Genomic DNA, 19,703 nt, shown 5'->3' on the forward strand with positions numbered 1-19,703 from the left:
GGAAGCTGTGACATGGGTTGGATACATTTTTGAGGGATTTTGGGACTCCAATTTCTTCCAGTAAAAAAATCATCTATAAATTAGGGGGTCCGAGAATAAGAGAAGAACAAAAAAATAGTTGAAAGAAAATAAAAAAAATAAAAATAAAATTAAGAGATGTGTAGGAATCTAAAGAGAAGAAAGAGAGAAGCTAGTTCGCTTCACGGCGTATGAAGGAAGAAGGAGAGGTCATCAATCATCTTTCTGATGAGGCTGCACCGATTAACTTCAAATCTTTGTTATAATTTTATTTTATTTTATTATTTTTTTTATAATTAAATTTTAATTTTAATTAATATAAAATTTATTTATTATATTTTTAAATTTTTGCTCTTTATTTTTATTGCAAATAGATGCTAAGATCTAGTTAGTAGATCTTAGTATCAATTTATTTTTATGCTCTTTAAATTTTTATTTGTTATTTTTATTGCAAGTAGAAGCTAAGATCTAAATAATGGATCTTAATACCAAGTTTATTTTTCTGCACCATTTAATTTCTATCTTCAGTTTATAATTTTATTTTCAAAATCTTTCTTTTTTTTTTTTATAAAAATCAAAGCACTATCTTCTCTATGGATTCAATCTGACTCACTACTTTCTATATATTTTTAATATTTTTTTAAAAATTAAAATTAATTTGATAATTATGATGTTCTAGTGACAACATCATGAGATATCAGGTAACCATATGCCAATAGGTTCTTGGATGTTGCTTTGCATACATTCAATCTATCCGAATGTTGGGTACCATTGCTAGATATTCACTTTGATTGGTACAAAAATTTATTCTTATACTATTGACTTAGATTCGAACCTACGAGGTCACATACATTAGAAGTTTCTCTTCGATCATATGGCTGATCAGCAATTGAAAATTATTTGAGGGTAAAATCATCAATACGATTGATGATTAACCTTATGCAATAGTTATAATAAAATTATTCACTAAGAGTTAGTAAAATTTAAGAGAATTAATTAGTAATTACATTGTTGATTAGCTTAATTTGATTGAGCATTAAAGTTTGGATCAAGTCTAATTGAATTGGATTCAATTAGGTCAAATCCGATTAGATTATAGGATGACCTAATCGCTAAGATAGAATAAATCCTGATTTGATCAGGATTTGGATCCAATTAATTTCTAATTAAGTTAGAATTAAGTTAGATTGGGTTCAATCACTTCTAATCAGATAGAGTTTGATTAGATCAAACTTAAATTGAATTTGAAATCAACTTGAATTTCGAATTCAAGTTTGAATTCAAAAACTCCCTTGCGCCTACACTTTTTTCTCTACACCAATTCTCATCGTACCAAGCCAGTTTGTGTGTCCAAAAAATATCAGCAAAACTCTCTCTTTGTCACCAATTTTGGATAGGGTTTGGTTGATTTTAATTCAAATTCAAAAAGTTTGAATTTGAAATCCTAATCCTTATCCTAATCCACCCTAATCGGCCACCTTGTGAAGGACTCCTCTTTATGTGACAAAAAGAAATTGGTCCTAATCTTTTTCTATGCTTAAAACCTTTTGTTTGGCCCTTCTTTGATCTAGGATTGGATGGGGATAAGAGTGGTATAGTTTGAGTTCAAAAGAGTTTTGAGTTTAAAGTTAAACTAGCCCTTATCTCATCCAATCTACATCTGATCGGCAAGCATAAAAATTCCTTAGTTTTGTGTACCAATAGCTAATGTTTTTCCACTATGAGAAACTTGAGAGAAAGAGGGTGTTATAGCCCAAAACCCATTTCAGCCCACAAAAGCCCAAAATGAAAAAAAAAAAAAAAAAACAGAGTTAAACCGGGAAGAAGACTCCCGGTAGGAGTCTTCTTCTCCGACGAGACCCAGGCACTTTAGGAGTCCTAGGATCCCTCGAAATCCTAGGACCCTCTATAAGAAGGTCTCCCCTCTCTTTGGAATCAATCCATCGGCCTCTTCTCCCTCTCTTTCTCTCCGATTTTCCTGAAGAAGAGCCACGGGCACTGTTGGATTTCTCGCCGTGTTTTCTCATCGGTGAGGTCACCAGAGGTCGGGGGTGAGCTTTCTTTTCCTTCTTCTCTTCCTTCCCTTTCTTTTTGTATTTTTGATTGAGGCTACCGGCGACGAGTGTCGCCGATCTACCGATGGGAAAGAGACTCTATTTTTGAGTCTCTTTTCCTTGAAATCTCCGACGCCGGTAATCAAAATTGATCGCCGGCCATGTTTCCTCCGTGATCGGAGGAGTGGCCCTGTCGGCCGTCGGCCTCCGTCGTGGCAGCCACGGCCCGAACGGCCGATCAAGGCCTGAGGACCAAGAGTCCTCTGTTCCGGCGCGGGAAGAAGAAGAAGAAGAAAAAGAAGAAAAGGAAAAGAAAAAAAAAGAAGAAAAAGAAGAAAAGGAAAAAAAGAAAAGAAGAAAAAGAAGAAAAGGAAAAAAAAAGAAAAAGAAAAAAAAAGGGGGCAGAGAGAGAAACTCTCTCTCTCTAAATTTTAGGATTTATGGAATTAATTAAAAAAAAAATAACAATAAAAATAAAAATAAACTTTGGATGTCCATGGATTAATTCAAAAACCGGGATGCTGTCGATGAATTGATCCTAGTGGGGATATTAGATTTTAATAATTTAGTTATTTTTAATTCGATAAAATTTTGATTTAAAATATAATATTTGACATATCAGGTTCAGAGAAAAAATTTTGAGATCCCTAGAATTTCTAGTTTGGACTTTCTTTTGAGGTAAGTAGTGTTTACTTTTACTGAATTTATCTGGTATATTATGAATTAAATAAATTTATGCATGCTTGCGATTGAAATTATTTATTGAAATAATTACTGAAAATTATTTATGATGAAAGTTAATTGTAGAAAATTATTTATGATTGAAGTTATTTGTTGAGCAATTATTATGATGATATATGATCTCAAAGAATGTTATAATTGATTTGACTCGAATATCAATTAATTTTATTATTCTTGAAAATAATATATGAATTGAAAGATAATATGAAATTGATAACCTGACTGTGTTGAGGACCCCGTCAATGGGGGCATATACGTTGGTAATTGACTGTCCTGAGGATTTATGTCGCCAGTGAGACCAGCGACATGTCGCTAGATAGACCAGCGACAAAACCGCCAGCTAGACCAGCGGTTTCAAAGGACTTGGCTGCCAGATGATTCGCAGCCCACCGCAAGCAGATACGCGGTATTATGACCCTGCCACAGAGATAATGTGGTCATAGTCATGGTTGGTAAGAAGAATTTAAGAAATTGATGAATTGACTTTTATATATGATTGACAGTATGAATATGATTTCATGAAATTACATATTGATTTGTTATGCATAGTATTATTTGCCTGATTTATTCAGTTAAAGGTATACACTGCTTACTGGGCTATTTAGCTCATGATAAGTTTTATGTTTTTCATACAGATCCAGAAAATTAGCATGATGCGGGATTTCGATTGGGAGAGCGATTAGAGATGGAGTTAACTCATTGATTTAGGATTTTTCTCAGAATTGATTCAAGACCTTTAGTTTTGTTTTTAGTGCTGCTTTGTCAGACAGTTATTTTCTTTTGAACACTAAGTTTTGATTTGTTATTTGAATTAAAAAATTAAAAATTTTATTTAACTATTTGTGAAGATATCATGATGAAATGCCTTGCATGCTTATGGAAAAAGTATTCTATAAGTATGCGGCGGTTGCCATGACCCTTAATTCAAATCTCGGGTCGGGGGCGTGACAATTAATATGGTATCAGAGCATAAGTAGATAGATAGAGACATGTAGAATAAAGTGAGCGAGTGATGGGTAGACATTAGAAAATTGAAAGGTTAGTTATGATGATTATAATTTGACCTGTCACAAGTTATAACCTTATTAAGGATAAGTTTTATCTCAAATCTAACATAGGTCAATATGCCTCCACGACGAACGAAGAATACTCAAGGAGCGGTAGGAGGGACATCAAATCCACTTGGCAATAATACTCTCCAATTAAACAGCGGCACAACTCAGCAGGAGGGAATCCATGATTCTACCAAAAATACTCCGACAGTACAGGAGGAGCCGAACATGACTCAACTGATGCAAACTCTGATCGGAGTAGTTCAAACACAGCAACAGTTACTTCAACAACAATATGCACAGCCACGTCAGCAATTTCCACCGATACCTGGACATGGAGAACATCCGATGCAGAGAAACAATATCGTCGAATTTAAGAAGCTAGCTCCTCCAGCCTTCAAAGGGACCATCGAGCCACAAGAAGCAGATAACTGGATTATGGAAATGGAGAAGGCCTTCGCCGTGCAAGAATGCCACGATGAAGAGAAGATCCGCTATACAGCATATCTGTTACAAGGCGAGACATACAACTGGTGGCGTATACTGGAACAAAAATATGAGCACGATGGGATACCACTTACTTGGGAGAGATTTCGAGATGAATTCTTTGACAAGTATTTTCTCTGAAGTGTCAGAATATAGAAAGAACAGGAGTTCATTCACCTGAGACAGGGTAACAGATCCATTGCAGAATATGAAGCCAAATTCACGGAGTTAGCCAAATTTGTTCCGAGACTAGTTGAGATTGAGCAAGACAGAGTACACAAATTTGAAATGGGACTGAAGACAGAAATCAGGAGACAGGTTGTACCCTATGAGCTAACTACCTATGCCTCAGTTGTGAACAAAGCTCTAATAATTGAGAGAGAAGCTAATGAAGCTCATACGGAGCGTGAACGGAATCAGAAGAAGAGAAATAGGTTTAGTGAAACTCAAGGACGAAACCAGAACAATAAGATTCCAGCAAAGAAGCCAGCAACTGATAAGAATCGTGAGAATGAGGCAGCTAGATGTTCGAGATGCGACCGAAGAGAGCATGAGACTTCTAATTGCCCATGGAATACTGGTTCGTGTTTTAGATGTGGCCAGAAAGGACACAAGATTGCAGATTGCCCGCAGATGGACGAAAATAGATCAACACAAGCAAAGGACGGAGGTCAAAGGCCGAAAACTCAAGGAAGAATCTATGCTCTCACACAACAGGATGCTCAGGCCTCCAATGCTGTGGTGACAGGTACCATTCCTGTATCTGGTATTCATGCTTCAGTTTTGTTTGATTCTGGTGCTACACACTCCTTTATATCCACTACTTTTACTAGACAGTATGATATAGGTTGTGAACCCATGAAAACCAAATTATATGTTGAGACACCAGTTGGTGGTATTTTGAGTACCAAAAGTGTGTGCAAGTCATGTAGTATCAAGATAGGAGAAAGAAAATTACCGACAGATTTGGTGGTCCTGGATATGCATGATTTCGATGTCATTCTAGGAATGGATTGGCTGGCTACCTATCATGCCTCTGTGGATTGTCATGAAAAGAGAGTGAACCTTCACATACCGGAAGAATTAACTTTTAGTTTTGATGGAAGTACAGGAACCACCTCTTCACGTATTATTTCACTTGTACAAGCTAGACAGATGATAAGAAAGAGATGTAGAGGTTACCTAGTATCAATAAAGAATAAAGAACATGATGAATTGAAGTTACAGGATATTCCTATCGTAAATGAATTTTCGAATGTATTCATTGATGATTTAGTCGGACTACCCCCAGATAGAGAAATTGAATTTACTATTGAGTTGGCACCTAATACCAATCCAATTTTTAAAGCTCCTTACAGAATGGCCCCTATGGAGTTAAAGGAGTTAAAAGATCAATTACAGAATTTATTGGATAAAGGTTTTATAAGGCCTAGTGTATCTCCTTGGAGAGCTCCAGTATTATTTGTGAAGAAGAAAGATGGTAGTATGAGACTTTGTATCGACTATAGAGAGTTGAATAAAAATACTATCAGAAATAAGTATCCTCTACCTCAAATCGATGATTTGTTTCATCAGCTGCAAGGTGCACAAGTCTTTTCTAAAATTGATCTTCGGTCAGGATATCATCAGTTAAAAATTAAAACAGAGGACATACCAAAGACGGCATTTAAAACTCGTTATGGACATTATGAATTTTTAGTGATGCCTTTTGGGTTAACCAATGCTCCAGCAGCCTTTATGGATTTAATGAACAGAATATTCAGATCTTATCTTGATAAATTTGTTGTCATATTTATTGATGATATCTTGATATATTCAAGAAGTAAATTGGAGCATGAAGAATGTTTACGGTGTGTACTACAAATATTGAGGAAAGAAAAACTTTATGCCAAATTTAAGAAGTGTGAATTTTGGTTGGACAAAATAGCCTTTTTAGGACACATCGTATCTAAGGATGGAATTTCTATGGATCCAGCTAAAGTGGAAGCTGTGATGCAGTGGAATCGACCTACAAATATTTCTGAGATTCAAAGTTTTCTGGGAATGGCAGGATATTACAGACGATTTGTAGAAGGATTTTCCCACTTAGCTGCACCTTTGACTCGTCTTACTCAAAAAGGTGTTAAATTCGAGTGGTCTGAAGATTATGAACAGAGTTTTCAAGAATTAAAACAACGATTAGTGTCAGCCCCTATCCTTACTATACCAACAGGAGATGAAGGTTTCACAATATATAGTGATGCATCTAAAAAGGGACTCGGCTGTTTATTAATGCAACATGGTAAGGTAGTAGCCTATGCCTCAAGACAATTGAAACCATATGAACAGAATTATCCGACACATGATTTGGAATTAGCTGTAGTGATTTTTGCCCTAAAAATTTGGAGACATCACTTATACGGTGCGCAGTGTGAAGTGTTTACTGATTATAAGAGTTTGAAGTATATTTTTACACAGAAAGAATTAAACATGAGACAGAGAAGGTGGTTAGAACTATTAAAGGATTATGATTTAACAATCCATTATCATCCGGGAAAAGCTAATGTTGTTGCTGATGCCCTTAGTAGAAAATCTGTGAAAAATTTGGCAGTTTTAATCACACACCAAAGTCAATTGTTAAAGGATATAAGAAAACTGGAATTAGACATCCGAATATATGACTCAACAGTATGGTTAGCCAACATGAGGGTTCAGCCAACACTCATTGAAAGAATTTCAGTTGCCCAGAATGATGATCCCCAACTAATAAAAATAAGAAATTCAGTGGAAGCTGGTGTTCAATCTGAATTCAAGATACATGAAGACGGTTCGTTAAGATTCAAAACAGAATTTGCATACCCAATGATTCAGCACTCAAGCATGAAATACTTCAGGAAGCACATCAGACCGGTTATACAGTTCATCCGGGAGGTACTAAGATGTATAGAGACTTAAAAGAAATGTACTGGTGGAATAATATGAAGAGAGAGATCGCTCAATTCGTGGCTCAATGTTTGGTGTGTCAACAAGTTAAAGCTGAACATCAGAGACCGGCGGGACTACTTCAACCTCTTGATATTTCAGTTTGGAAGTGGGAACATATCACTATGGATTTTGTAACTGGACTACCGAAGACTCCCAGTAAAAATGATGCAACTTGGGTGATTGTGGACCGATTATCAAAGTCTGCACACTTTCTACCAATTAGAGTTGGATTTACCTTGGAAAGACTAGCAAAGTTATATATGAAAGAAATTGTAAGACTACATGGAATTCCAGTGACCATCGTATCGGATCGAGACATCAGATTTGTATCACAGTTTTGGAAGAGCTTACACAAGGCATTAGGAACAAAATTGAACTTCAGTACAGCTTTTCATCCACAGACTGATGGTCAGTCAGAGAGAACTATTCAGATCTTAGAAGATATGTTGAGAACCTGTATTTTGGATATGAAGAGTTCATGGGATGAGCATCTACCTTTGATTGAGTTTGCTTACAATAACAGTTATCAGGCTAGCATTGGTATGGCACCTTACGAAGCTTTATATGGTAGAAGATGTCGATCACCGATTCACTGGGATGATGTCGGTGGGCGTAGAATATTGGGTCCCGAACTTGTTCAACAAGCAGTCGAGAAGATTCAATTAATTAAAGAACGACTACGGGCAGCACAAAGCAGACAGAAAAGTTATGCAGACAACAGGAGATAAAAATTAGAGTTTCAAGTCGGTGACCATGTGTTTCTCAAAGTATCTCCTTCAAAAGAAATCTCAAGATTTGGCATTCGTGGCAAATTGAATCCTAGATATGTGGGTTCGTTTGAGATTTTGGAAAGAATTGGTGAGGTGGCTTATCGACTTGCCTTACCCCCTTCATTGCAGGAGTACATAATGTTTTTCATGTTTCTATGTTAAAGAAATATTTACCAGATCCAAGTCACATTATGGAACTTGAACCAGTACAAGCCAGGAAGGATCTAACATATGAAGAATACCCGATACGGATCGTAGACCATAAAGAACAGGTGCTGAGACATCGCAACATTTCTTATGTCAAGGTACAGTGGAGTCGACATTCAGAAAGAGAAGCTACTTGGGAGCTAGAGGAAGAAATGAAGCAAAAATATCCCCAGCTCTTCGAGACTACAGGTATGAAAAATTTCGAGGACGAAATTTCTTTTTAGGGGTGAAGAATGTTAAAGCCCAAAACCCATTTCAGCCCACAAAAGCCCAAAACGAAAAAAAAAAAAAAAAAACAGAGTTAAACCGGGAAGAAGACTCCCGGTAGGAGTCTTCTTCTCCGACGAGACCCAGGCACTTTAGGAGTCCTAGGATCCCTCGAAATCCTAGGACCCTCTATAAGAAGGTCTCCCCTCTCTTTGGAATCAATCCATCGGCCTCTTCTCCCTCTCTTTCTCTCCGATTTTCCCGAAGAAGAGCCGCGGGCACTGTTGGATTTCTCGCCGTGTTTTCTCACCGGTGAGGTCACCAGAGGCCGGGGGTGAGCTTTCTTTTCCTTCTTCTCTTCCTTCCCTTTCTTTTTGTATTTTTGATTGAGGCTGCCGGCGACGAGTGTCGCCGATCTACCGATGGGAAAGAGACTATATTTTTGAGTCTCTTTTCCTTGAAATCTCCGATGCCGGCCATCGAAATTGATCGCCGGCCATGTTTCCTCCATGACCGGAGGAGTGGCCCTGTCGGCCGCCGGCCTCCGCCGTGGCGGCCGCGGCCCGAACGGCCGATCAAGGCCTGAGGACCAAGAGTCCTCTGTTTCGGCGCGGGAAGAAGAAGAAGAAGAAAAAGAAGAAAAGGAAAAGAAAAAAAAGAAGAAAAAGAAGAAAAGGAAAAAAAAAGAAGAAAAAGAAGAAAAGGAAAAAAAAAGAAAAAGAAAAAAAAAAGAGGGGGCGGAGAGAGAAACTCTCTCTCTAGATTTTAGGATTTATGGAATTAATTAAAAAAAATTAGCAATAAAAATAAAAATAAAATTTGGATGTCCATGGATTAATTCGAAAATTGGGATGCTGTCGGCGAATTGATCCTAGTGGGGATATTAGATTTTAATAATTTAGTTATTTTTAATTCGATGAAATTTTGATTTAAAATATAATATTTGACATATCAGGTTCAGAGAAGGATTTTCGAGATTCCTAGAATTTCTAGTTTGGACTTTCTTTTGAGGTAAGTAGTGTTTACTTTTACTGAATTTATCTGATATATTATGAATTAAATAAATTTATGCATGCTTGCGATTGAAATTATTTATTGAAATAATTACTGAAAATTATTTATGATGAAAGTTAATTGTAGAAAATTATTTATGATTGAAGTTATTTGTTGAGCAATTATTATGATGATATATGATCTCAAAGAATGTTATAATTGATTTGACTCGAATATCAATTAATTTTATTATTCTTGAAAATAATATATGAATTGAAAGACAATATGAAATTGACAACCTGACTGTGTTGAGGACTCCACCAATGGGGGCATATACGTTGGCAATTGACTATCCTGAGGATTTATGTCGCCAGTGAGACCAGCGACATGTCGCCAGATAGACCAGCGATAAAATCGCCAGCTAGACCAGCGGTTCCAAAGGACTTGGCTGCCAGATGATTCACAGTCCACCGCAAGCAGATACGCGGTATTATGACCCTGCCACAGGGATAATGTGGTCATAGTCATGGTTGGTAAGAAGAATTTAAAAAATTGATGAATTGACTTTTATATATGATGGACAGTATGAATATGATTTCATGAAATTACATATTGATTTGTTATGCATAGTATTATTTGCCTGATTTATTCAGTTAAAGGTATACACTGCTTACTGGGCTATTTAGCTCATGATAAGTTTTATGTTTTTCTTACAGATCCAGAAAATTAGCATGATGTGGGATTTTGGTTGGGAGAGCGATTAGAGATGGAGTTAACTCATTGATTTAGGATTTTTCTCAGAATTGATTCAAGACCTTTAGTTTTGTTTTTAGTGCTGCTTTGTCAGACAGTTATTTTCTTTTGAACACTAAGTTTTGATTTGTTATTTGAATTAAAGAATTGAAAAATTTATTTAACTATTTGTGAAGATATCATGATGAAATGCCTTGCATGCTTATGGAAAAAGTATTCTATAAGTATGCGGCAGTTGCCATGACCCTCGATTCAAATCTCGGGTCGGGGGCGTGACAGAGGGGCTGAACCTCTATTAGGGCATGGGGATCTGGGGTGGGTTGCCAACTTGTTGGCATATGAGATTAGAGGAGAATTGTCTCCTCTTAGGTGAGAGTTCTAGCCCCTAGCGTTGGGGTTATTGGGAGATAGGAATCCAAAGTAGAGAAAGGTGTTTCTCTACCTTTCTTCCATTGCCTACATCCTCCTTCGATCCATCTTCAACATCGGAAGGGTCCGAGTTGTTCGAAGAAAGAGATCAGATCAGATCCGCCATCAGATAGTCTTTGTGCGAGCTAGCACTCCCGAGAAGGCTGATCGTGATGAGAGCTTCATATGAATGATCCATAGAGGCCGGACATCCTATACGGCTGCATGGTATCAAGCAAGACCTTTGAACCACATGATCATCAATGGTGTTCATCAATCCGTGCAAAGGTAATGCATTCTGAACTCATTAGATTAGATCAGATCTAACGATCAGATCTGATATAGGACATTGATGTGATCGATGTAAATTTTTATTATTTTTAAATTTTAATTGTATCTTAAATCATGTTATAAATCCTGATATGATAGTTTAGATCAGATCTCTTATATATAATTTAGATTAAATTATTTAATGTAATCTGATTTTGTTGTAAAATTTTAAAATTGCATACATGAAACTACCTTTATTTTCTTCATTTACATAAACCCAATTTTAGAATTCCTTATGTAATCTGCTTTTTGCACACAGCAACTGTCTATTGGCTTATATATTCATATAAAATACAAACTGACTTTTCGGGTCGTTTAGAGATAGTTCTGAAAAGGGTTTTAGACTACAAAATATGGGCAGCAGGGTGGCTCACTCTTATCTTTTCTCATATTAGCCACTATACACAAGTGCTTGTAACTTTTTATTTATGAAAGGAGAACAGATGATTATTTTTGAAATATAATCTAATTCAAGTTGCATTGATGGATTGATTTGTTATATTGGATCCTCTCTAAAACTCCATTTCCTCTCTATGCTTTCATGTGACAACCAATGAGTCAGAGAAGTTGGGTCAACTATGCACAGATATCAGTGATGTGGACTTAACTTGGTTAGTAAGTGAAGGTCAGTAGCTGCTCTATTTTGACTCATGGTTTAATTTCAGATGTCTAACCATGCATAGAAATTAGATATGGCAATTACCTTAAAAGTCTGAACAAATATGTTTTGCACATGTATTAGGCTACTGCACATGTATTCCAGACATCCAAAGTCTGCTCTACTTGGTTAGTCAGTGAAGGTTAGCAGCTACACTACATGTAACATGCTCTAAACAAACATGTGATCTGCAATATCTTAGAACAAATATAGTGCATAGCATGTGATCTGCACATGTATTAGACTACTGCACATGTATTTGGGCACCAAATTGAAGCTTTATAAAGTAGAATCTTAGATTAAAAATGAAAAATAAATAAATCTAACAAATAGTATACACAAATAGCATTGGGATTTCATGGTTTCATGCATGTAAAAATTTTTCAAAATGAGTACGTAGCAGAATTTAAAATTCAGATTAAATCTAATTTAATCTAAACATGCATAAGATCAAGTCTTAAAACTATAAAACAAGATCGATATATGTGAAATAGGATTCAGATACAGAAATCAAATAGAAAAAAAAAATAGAGAAGATCTAATCTTCATACCTTGACACGAGTCGGTTTACACCACGAACTGATGATCGTGGATGTCTTTCGAAGGTCCCTTAAAACTGCACGTGTACGACCTCTATGGGTATCCACACGAGATTTTGATCTGATCAGAAGTTTTTTGATCTCATCGGGATGCTAGCTCCCTTGCAGAGATCATATCTTGATGATTGAAAACTCTTCTTTTCTCTCAAGATACTTTTAGAGAAGAAGAAGAAAATTGGAGGATGATGATCTCTACGCTAGAGATCATGAGAAGAACGCTTTCTTTTCTTTTCTTTCTAAAATTCATACACCAAATCTCTATGCTAGAGATGTAGAAATATTTATCCAACTCTTGGATAAAGAGGAGAGAAAATTTCATATCTAAACTTGGACAAAAGAGAGAGAGAAGAGGCCCTAACAACCAATCTTTAGTTGTTGGTAAGAAAGAAGAGATAAGAGCAACCTTACCCCACGCCTTTTGGACCTTCATGCCACACCTCTCCCTAGGATTTTTCTCACACACACTCTCTTTCTTTTGGCATCTCAAAACTTGATCACATCAGGTTATTCCACGTCCTATATGGATCCCACGTTTAAATTGGAGAAGAGATAGAGTTTAGATAGGAGATAAGAGTCCAAACTCTCTTGGACTCTAGAAATTATTGCCGCCCACCCTATTTTCCTTTTGCATCCAGATATCACACGAAAAGAGGAGATAGCATGAACTCCTTTCATGCTAAAAACCTCATGCAAAAGAAGAGAGGGCGTTGAGAATATATGGTGTCCAAAATCAAGTGGGCATGGGGCTGGTTTATGACGCATGGAGGAAGTGGAGTCCAATCCACATGGGACTCCTCTTTAGGTGGCTGATTTAGACCAAATAAAATTCTAACCAATTCTAATCATATTAAAAATTGATTAGATCCAAATAGATTGAAATTCTAATCTGATTAGAAATCCAAACTATTTAGATTAAAATTTAATCCAATTAGAAATTAGAAGTCACCTAATTAGAGGAGTCTTAGTCTTTTTGGACTCTTTCTTGGTGCTTGAGTCAAACTCAATTTAATCCTAATCTAATTAGGATTTAGTACACCAATGAAAAGGAGAACTTCTAGTTTAAATAAAAATCTAAACTCTCTTTAATTAGATCCTAGTGTAATTAAGAATTAAGTCAAACCCAAATCTTAATCAAACAAAAAATTATTCTCTCTTGTAATTTGGTTATCTCATAACCCAATAGGCTTGATCAAATCAAACCTATGTCAAGTCAAATTAAATCTAATTTAATTAGACTTGATGCAAACCCCATTGCTCAATTAAACTAAGTCAATTAGCAATTCAATTACTAATTAATCCTCCTATAACTCACTAACTCTTTAGCGAGTTACTTTATTGTAACTTTTGCATTGGATTAATCATCAATCAAACTGATAATTAAATCCTATCGCGATTCATAATCATAATTCAACCATCTGATTAGTCAAAAATCTTTTTATGTGTGACTCCATAAGTTCTATTCTATCTGGTAGTGAGATATATTGTGATTTCTATCATAATATCATCAAAACTCCTTTCAATGGGTTAGAACCATTCCAACTCTACCCATCAAAGATCATCGATCATCGAGATGCTACTTGTGGATCTCACAATCCACCAATGAAACCTAGTAGTATGTAGTGGCAACTCAGCAGAATAAAAGATGATGAATTTTTAGGTGCAGTTAACGTATGATACAGTCCTTCTACCGTGAGTTCCGACCAGATGGCAGGTCATGGATAAATCATCAAATCTCATCATCGATCATATGATAGATTTAATTAGCTTGAGTCCATGTATGATTTTCATGAAAACTCTTTTTCATTAATCACACTGCTATGGCCATAGACTTAAGGACTCAGTTTCTTAAATTTCAAGGACTACTTCCTTCTACTAGGATCGATAGATTCCATCTAGATACATATCCTACTCCTATAATGGACCAACTGTCACCAACATCTATTGTAAAGACTTATTGAGTCAATATTTATGTGTAGTCAAATTCTAGGAGCCTCACTGCGAGCAGCTGTAGCACCGCAGGTCAAAGGACCAGTCATACTACTGCAACATCGAAAAAGTCACTAATGAGTGAGCAGACATCCATGTGACTTCTCGTGTTGGTTACGCTCAGTGCTAGTTATTCTCTAATAACCATCTGCACTCTTACTCTAGTGTCACTATATCGCAGACTCGAGACTCATCTATCTGAAAGAAGTGATTTGTGCACTGATCTATCTGAATCAATCTCTATCCTCATGATGATTCTATGATCAGGAGCAATTTAAGAATTAACCATCATTGACACATGTCTCAAATTCTCAACTCTTTGAGAATATGTGTCATCATCTTGTTAATCCCTTGAATAATTTATAAACACATAAAATATGAATGGTAATATAAATGCCTTTTAAGTACAAAATTATGTCCTAATAATATGATATATGTCAGCTAAGATTAGCTTCTAAGATATACATCCAATAATCTTTCACTTGCACTAAAGCCAATCTACCATATATCAAGCCCCATCTTCTCAAGACAGGCTTTAGTCTTTGGCTAGCTAAGTGACTTACCAGTAGGTTATCCACATCTCATGTAGAGTTTGCTCTCTGCACCTCTATATATTTCTACTTGAGGTAGTCGCATCTTCTGTTGCTCTATGTGCTTGGATATCTGTTGAGACCTAGACTCCTTAACAAGGGCTATAGTGTCATTATCTTTGCAGTATAGTGTCATGGCATCTGATGGTATGACATCTAGTTTTACAACTAACATTAGAACCAGAATGCATCCTATACATTTATAGTGTACTCAGCTTTCATTGATCGATTGCTTGAAACTTTTTCAAGATACTGAATCATGATTACACAGGAATACACCCATGCAGTAGATATTCTACCATTTAACATCTGATATTAATCTGAATTGGTGTATCCTCCCACTTCTAGCTTTAATTCTTCTCCAAAAATTAAGAACAAATTCTTAGTTCTTCTAAAGTACTTAAGGATGTTTTCATAGCAATCCAGTGCTCCTAGCCTGGATACAACTGATATCTACTCGTGACATTCACAATATTGATTATATCAGTTTAAGTATATTATATGGTATATGTTTATGTCCAAAAGGATAGCAGACCTCTTTTCGAGATTTCTATATTGAACCCTTTCAGCATCTGCTCTCTGTACTTTATCTATGAAAACACAAGCATCTAATTACATCTATCTCTATAGTTCTTTATATTCTCAAAATATAGGTCACTTGCTTTATAACTTTCATGGAGAATTCTATATACAACCATATTTTAACTTATGTCGGTATTGAACACTCCCACTGATACTTTTGGAAATACATAATTTCTCATTTCTAATCAAATAATTTGATCATATCATTGAAATGAATGTTCCAACTCCAAGATTATTGCAGACTTAGTGATCTCTTATTATAAGAAGTGAAATCTATAAGCTACTCTATATAAAAATCTTCAAAAGATATCCAGTTAGGAAAGCATTTGACATCCCTTTCTTGGAGTCAATGTCGAACATCGTCTCGTTATAAATTTTGGGGTCTTCTTTATGTTCTTTATCTCCAATAAAAAATAATTTTTCTCTACATCCTCTATTAAGCATACTCAAGTACCTTTCGAGAGGATGGGAGGTCCTACTATATCTATGAGGTGGAGGAGGAACATACATATACTAACTCATCATGAATAGGTTCTTTAGGTCCTACGGCTCGCTGCTCTTCAGAGACACTCTTTTTTAGCTTAACTTTTCTTCCATTGCTTCATCTTGGATAAATAATTTTTTAAAAAGATAGCATGTCGGTTCACAATCACATTGTAATCCTTTCAGAAGAAAAGTAGTATCCCAAACTCTTTTAGAATGAACTTTATAGACCTATCCTCTAACATATCCACTTGCTGTCTTTGATACAGGCTGGATATCTTTGGATCTCAAATAATCAAGATTCAGTTCTCACTATACCATATCTCATACGGTGTAGTAGAAATAGATTTAGATAGAACCATATTCCATAGAAATAAAGCATGTCCCTAAAGAAATAAAAATAAATCAATGAAGTCCATCATAGACTGGTCCATATCTGATATAGACCCATAACTCTTCTTAATTATCTCATTGAGCTGAGACGTACTAAGAGAGGTCCGTTATGAAACTATACCATTTTATAAGATAATCAAGAAATCTCTTTCATTGGTATTGCATTCTCAATCCGATTGAAGTACCTCTAGGAATTTTTTGATTTGCTTCTCTACTTTACATCTAAATTCTTTGAACTTTTTAAAAATTTTATATTTGTTTCTCATATACTTACCAATACCATGACTGATCATCGATAAAGGTAATGAAGTAGAGACAACTCTCTTTGTTAGCACATCAAATGTGTACTAGGATAAGTATTTCAGTGGTCTTTTTTTCTCTTGTCCCACAAGAGTAGCTTGATCATTTTTTCTCAAAAAAATGATGCCCAAACTAGACATGACTCAACAGTCATGAGCCTAATAGTTCATATTTCTTCAGTCTGTTAATCATTTCTTTTCCTATATGACTTAGCCTAAGGCTCCACATATACTTAAGATTTATCTTAACTCTGAATCTCTTAGATCCAATGACATTCACTGTTTGCTCAACTAAGTTTACAGATGCATCATCATGCAAATGATAGAGACTGTCTATAAGAACTAAATTTAAATGATAATTACAAAGGATAGATGCCCATGGCCACAGTAGCAACTCTTGCCTTTTTGCCAATTTTAAGGGTTACTTTCTCAGCCTTCTACCTTCTCACAGACTCTAAGCATAAGAAGTGCTGGAGTTTAAAACTCAACTGGGAGAAAAAAAAATTATAAGGATAGTATTGAGAAATTTCGACATACCTACTCAAGGCACGTCTTTATTTTTTAGACTTTCCAGGTATTTACTTCTGAACTCTTTCAAAGTTTCTTAGTTGCCAATATTTTGATCAATTCAGATAAGATGCCAATAATGTCATTCATATGGTAGTTTACCATAAACTATCCATATAAACTAAAATAAAATTACAGGATCAAATCCATAAGTAATTCCTTGTGCATGGTCATGTCGAGCCTTTTAAGCTCTTTATTGTCTTTGATCATTATCAAATAATGATCATAGACTAACTGCCCATCGTACATCTCATGTGCTGTGCGATTTTGATCATCTCATAATACTTGTAAATGAATCAATATGTTGTTGACAGTGAACATGTGCTCATGCATATGTTGGAGTTCATCTAACATAGACTTCAACATATAGCACCTATCTTTATTATCATTGTCCATCCATTCATCAAGTATAGCTCATTGACTTTGGATTGGATAGATTGTTAACATTAGAATAATCTGATAGAGAATATTGTTTAATTTTTTAAAATTAAGAATGATTCTTAGGTTTGTGAGCCAGTCTATATAATTAGTTTTGGATAAATAGTTGATATCTAGAATTTGAGCTAGAGGGTTGGAAGAGAAGGCTGCTGATAAGAGAAAATATTTTCATTGCCAATCAGACGGCCATTGAAAGTGAAACTGTCCTCAGTACCTGGCCACCCTGAAGAACAAGAAGGATGGTCCTTCTGGAGGTATGCTCATTTTAGAATCTAATCTTACAGTTTCTTCTGCATCCAGTTGGGTGCTTGACTCTAGTTCTAGTGCTCATTTGTGCACTTCTATGTAGGATCTTGAAGAGAGTAGGAGGCTGAGAGATGGGGAGATGATCCTACGCATCGAGAACGGAGCAAGAGTTACTGCTGTGGTCGTGGAAACTTATCCTCTGTGATTACCATTAGGATTAGATTTAGTTTTAAGAGACTGTTATTATGTACCTGCAGCAAGCAAGAATTTGATTTCTGTTTCATGTTTAGCACAAGAAGGCTATGTGATTAGCTTTCATAAGGACCATTGTAATATTTTTTATGAAAATAATAAAATTGTAGATGGTTTTCTTATTAACGGTCTCTATCAGCTACATATTGATGTATCTGTATTTAATATTGAGCAAAATGAGAATGTCATAGAAATTAAAAGGTCTAGAGATAGTCTAAATGATAAGTATCTGTAGCACCTAAGGCTAGATCATATAGCGAAAGACAGGGTTAACAAATTGGAAAAATTCGGGCTATTGAGTCTGTTGACTTCCGAGTCATATACAGTTTGTGAATCATGCCTTCAAGGCAAAATGACCAAGCTTCCTTTTGTGGGACATGGGGAAAGGGCCACAGACCTACTTGCCCTAGTACATACGAATGTATGCGGCCCATTTGATATGTCGGCTAGAGGCAACTACATCTACTTCATTACCTTTACCGATGATATGTCTAGGTACGGGTATGTGTTTCTAATGAAACACAAGTCTGAAGCTTTTGAAAGGTTCAAAGAATTCAGACATGAGGTAGAAAAACAAACAGAAAAGTCCATTAAGGTTCTTCGATCAGATCGAGGAGGTGAATACCTTAGTCGAAAGTTCCTAGACTATCTTAAGGATAATGGCATAGTCTCTCAATGGACTCCACCTCGAACGCCTCAACTCAACGGAATTTCAGAATGGAGAAATCGAACCCTATTAGATATGGTCTGTTTCATGATGAGTTTCACGGACCTCTCCAAATTTCTTTGGAGACATTGTCTCATGACAGCAATTTATGTATTGAATAGGATTTTCTCTAAAACTTTTCCTATCACACCATATGAGATATGGCATGGTAAGAAGCCAAGTCTGAATCATCTCAGAATTTGGGGTTGTCCAGCTCATGTCAAGAGACAGTAGGCGGATAAGTTAGAGTTCAGATCTTTTAGAGCTCGATTCATAGGATATCCTAATGAGTCATTAGGATACTATTTCTATATTTTGGAAGACCACAATGTGATTGTGAGTCGAAATACTATTTTTTTTGAAAAATAGTTTATTCAAGATGGTGGCATCGGAAGAATAGTTAAGCTCAAGGAGAATGTCTCCCAAGAGCAACGAGCTCAAGAACCTGAGGAACCTAATCAATCAGAATCAGTCCTAACACAACCTCTTCCACCTTGTAGATCGACTAGGATTTTTTATCCTCCTGAAAGGTACTTAGGTACCATACAAGAGGAAGTAGAAAAAATATTCCTTACGAAAAATGAGGCCCATGGTGATGACCCCAAGACCTATGACGAGGCGATATTAGATATCGACTCCGAGAAATGGTTAAAGGCAATGAGATCAGAAATTGACTCGATGTACTCAAATCAAGTTTGGACCTTGGTAGATCCACCTGAAGGTATTATACCTATTGGGTGTAAATGGATCTTCAAGAGTGTTGGTGCAAAAATCCGCTTGCACCGGAGAAGCTGGAGTCGAGGAAGTCGCGGTCGCCGCCGGGACCTGCAAAAGAAGTCTAAACCGGAGGTGGGGTTGCTCCGGCAAGACCCTCCGATGCTCAAGTCAGTTCTCTGCCTCAACAAGAATGGAGTGCTCGAA

Source organism: Elaeis guineensis, chromosome 2, assembly GCF_000442705.2.
Source record: "Elaeis guineensis isolate ETL-2024a chromosome 2, EG11, whole genome shotgun sequence".
Taxonomy (NCBI): domain Eukaryota; kingdom Viridiplantae; phylum Streptophyta; class Magnoliopsida; order Arecales; family Arecaceae; genus Elaeis; species Elaeis guineensis.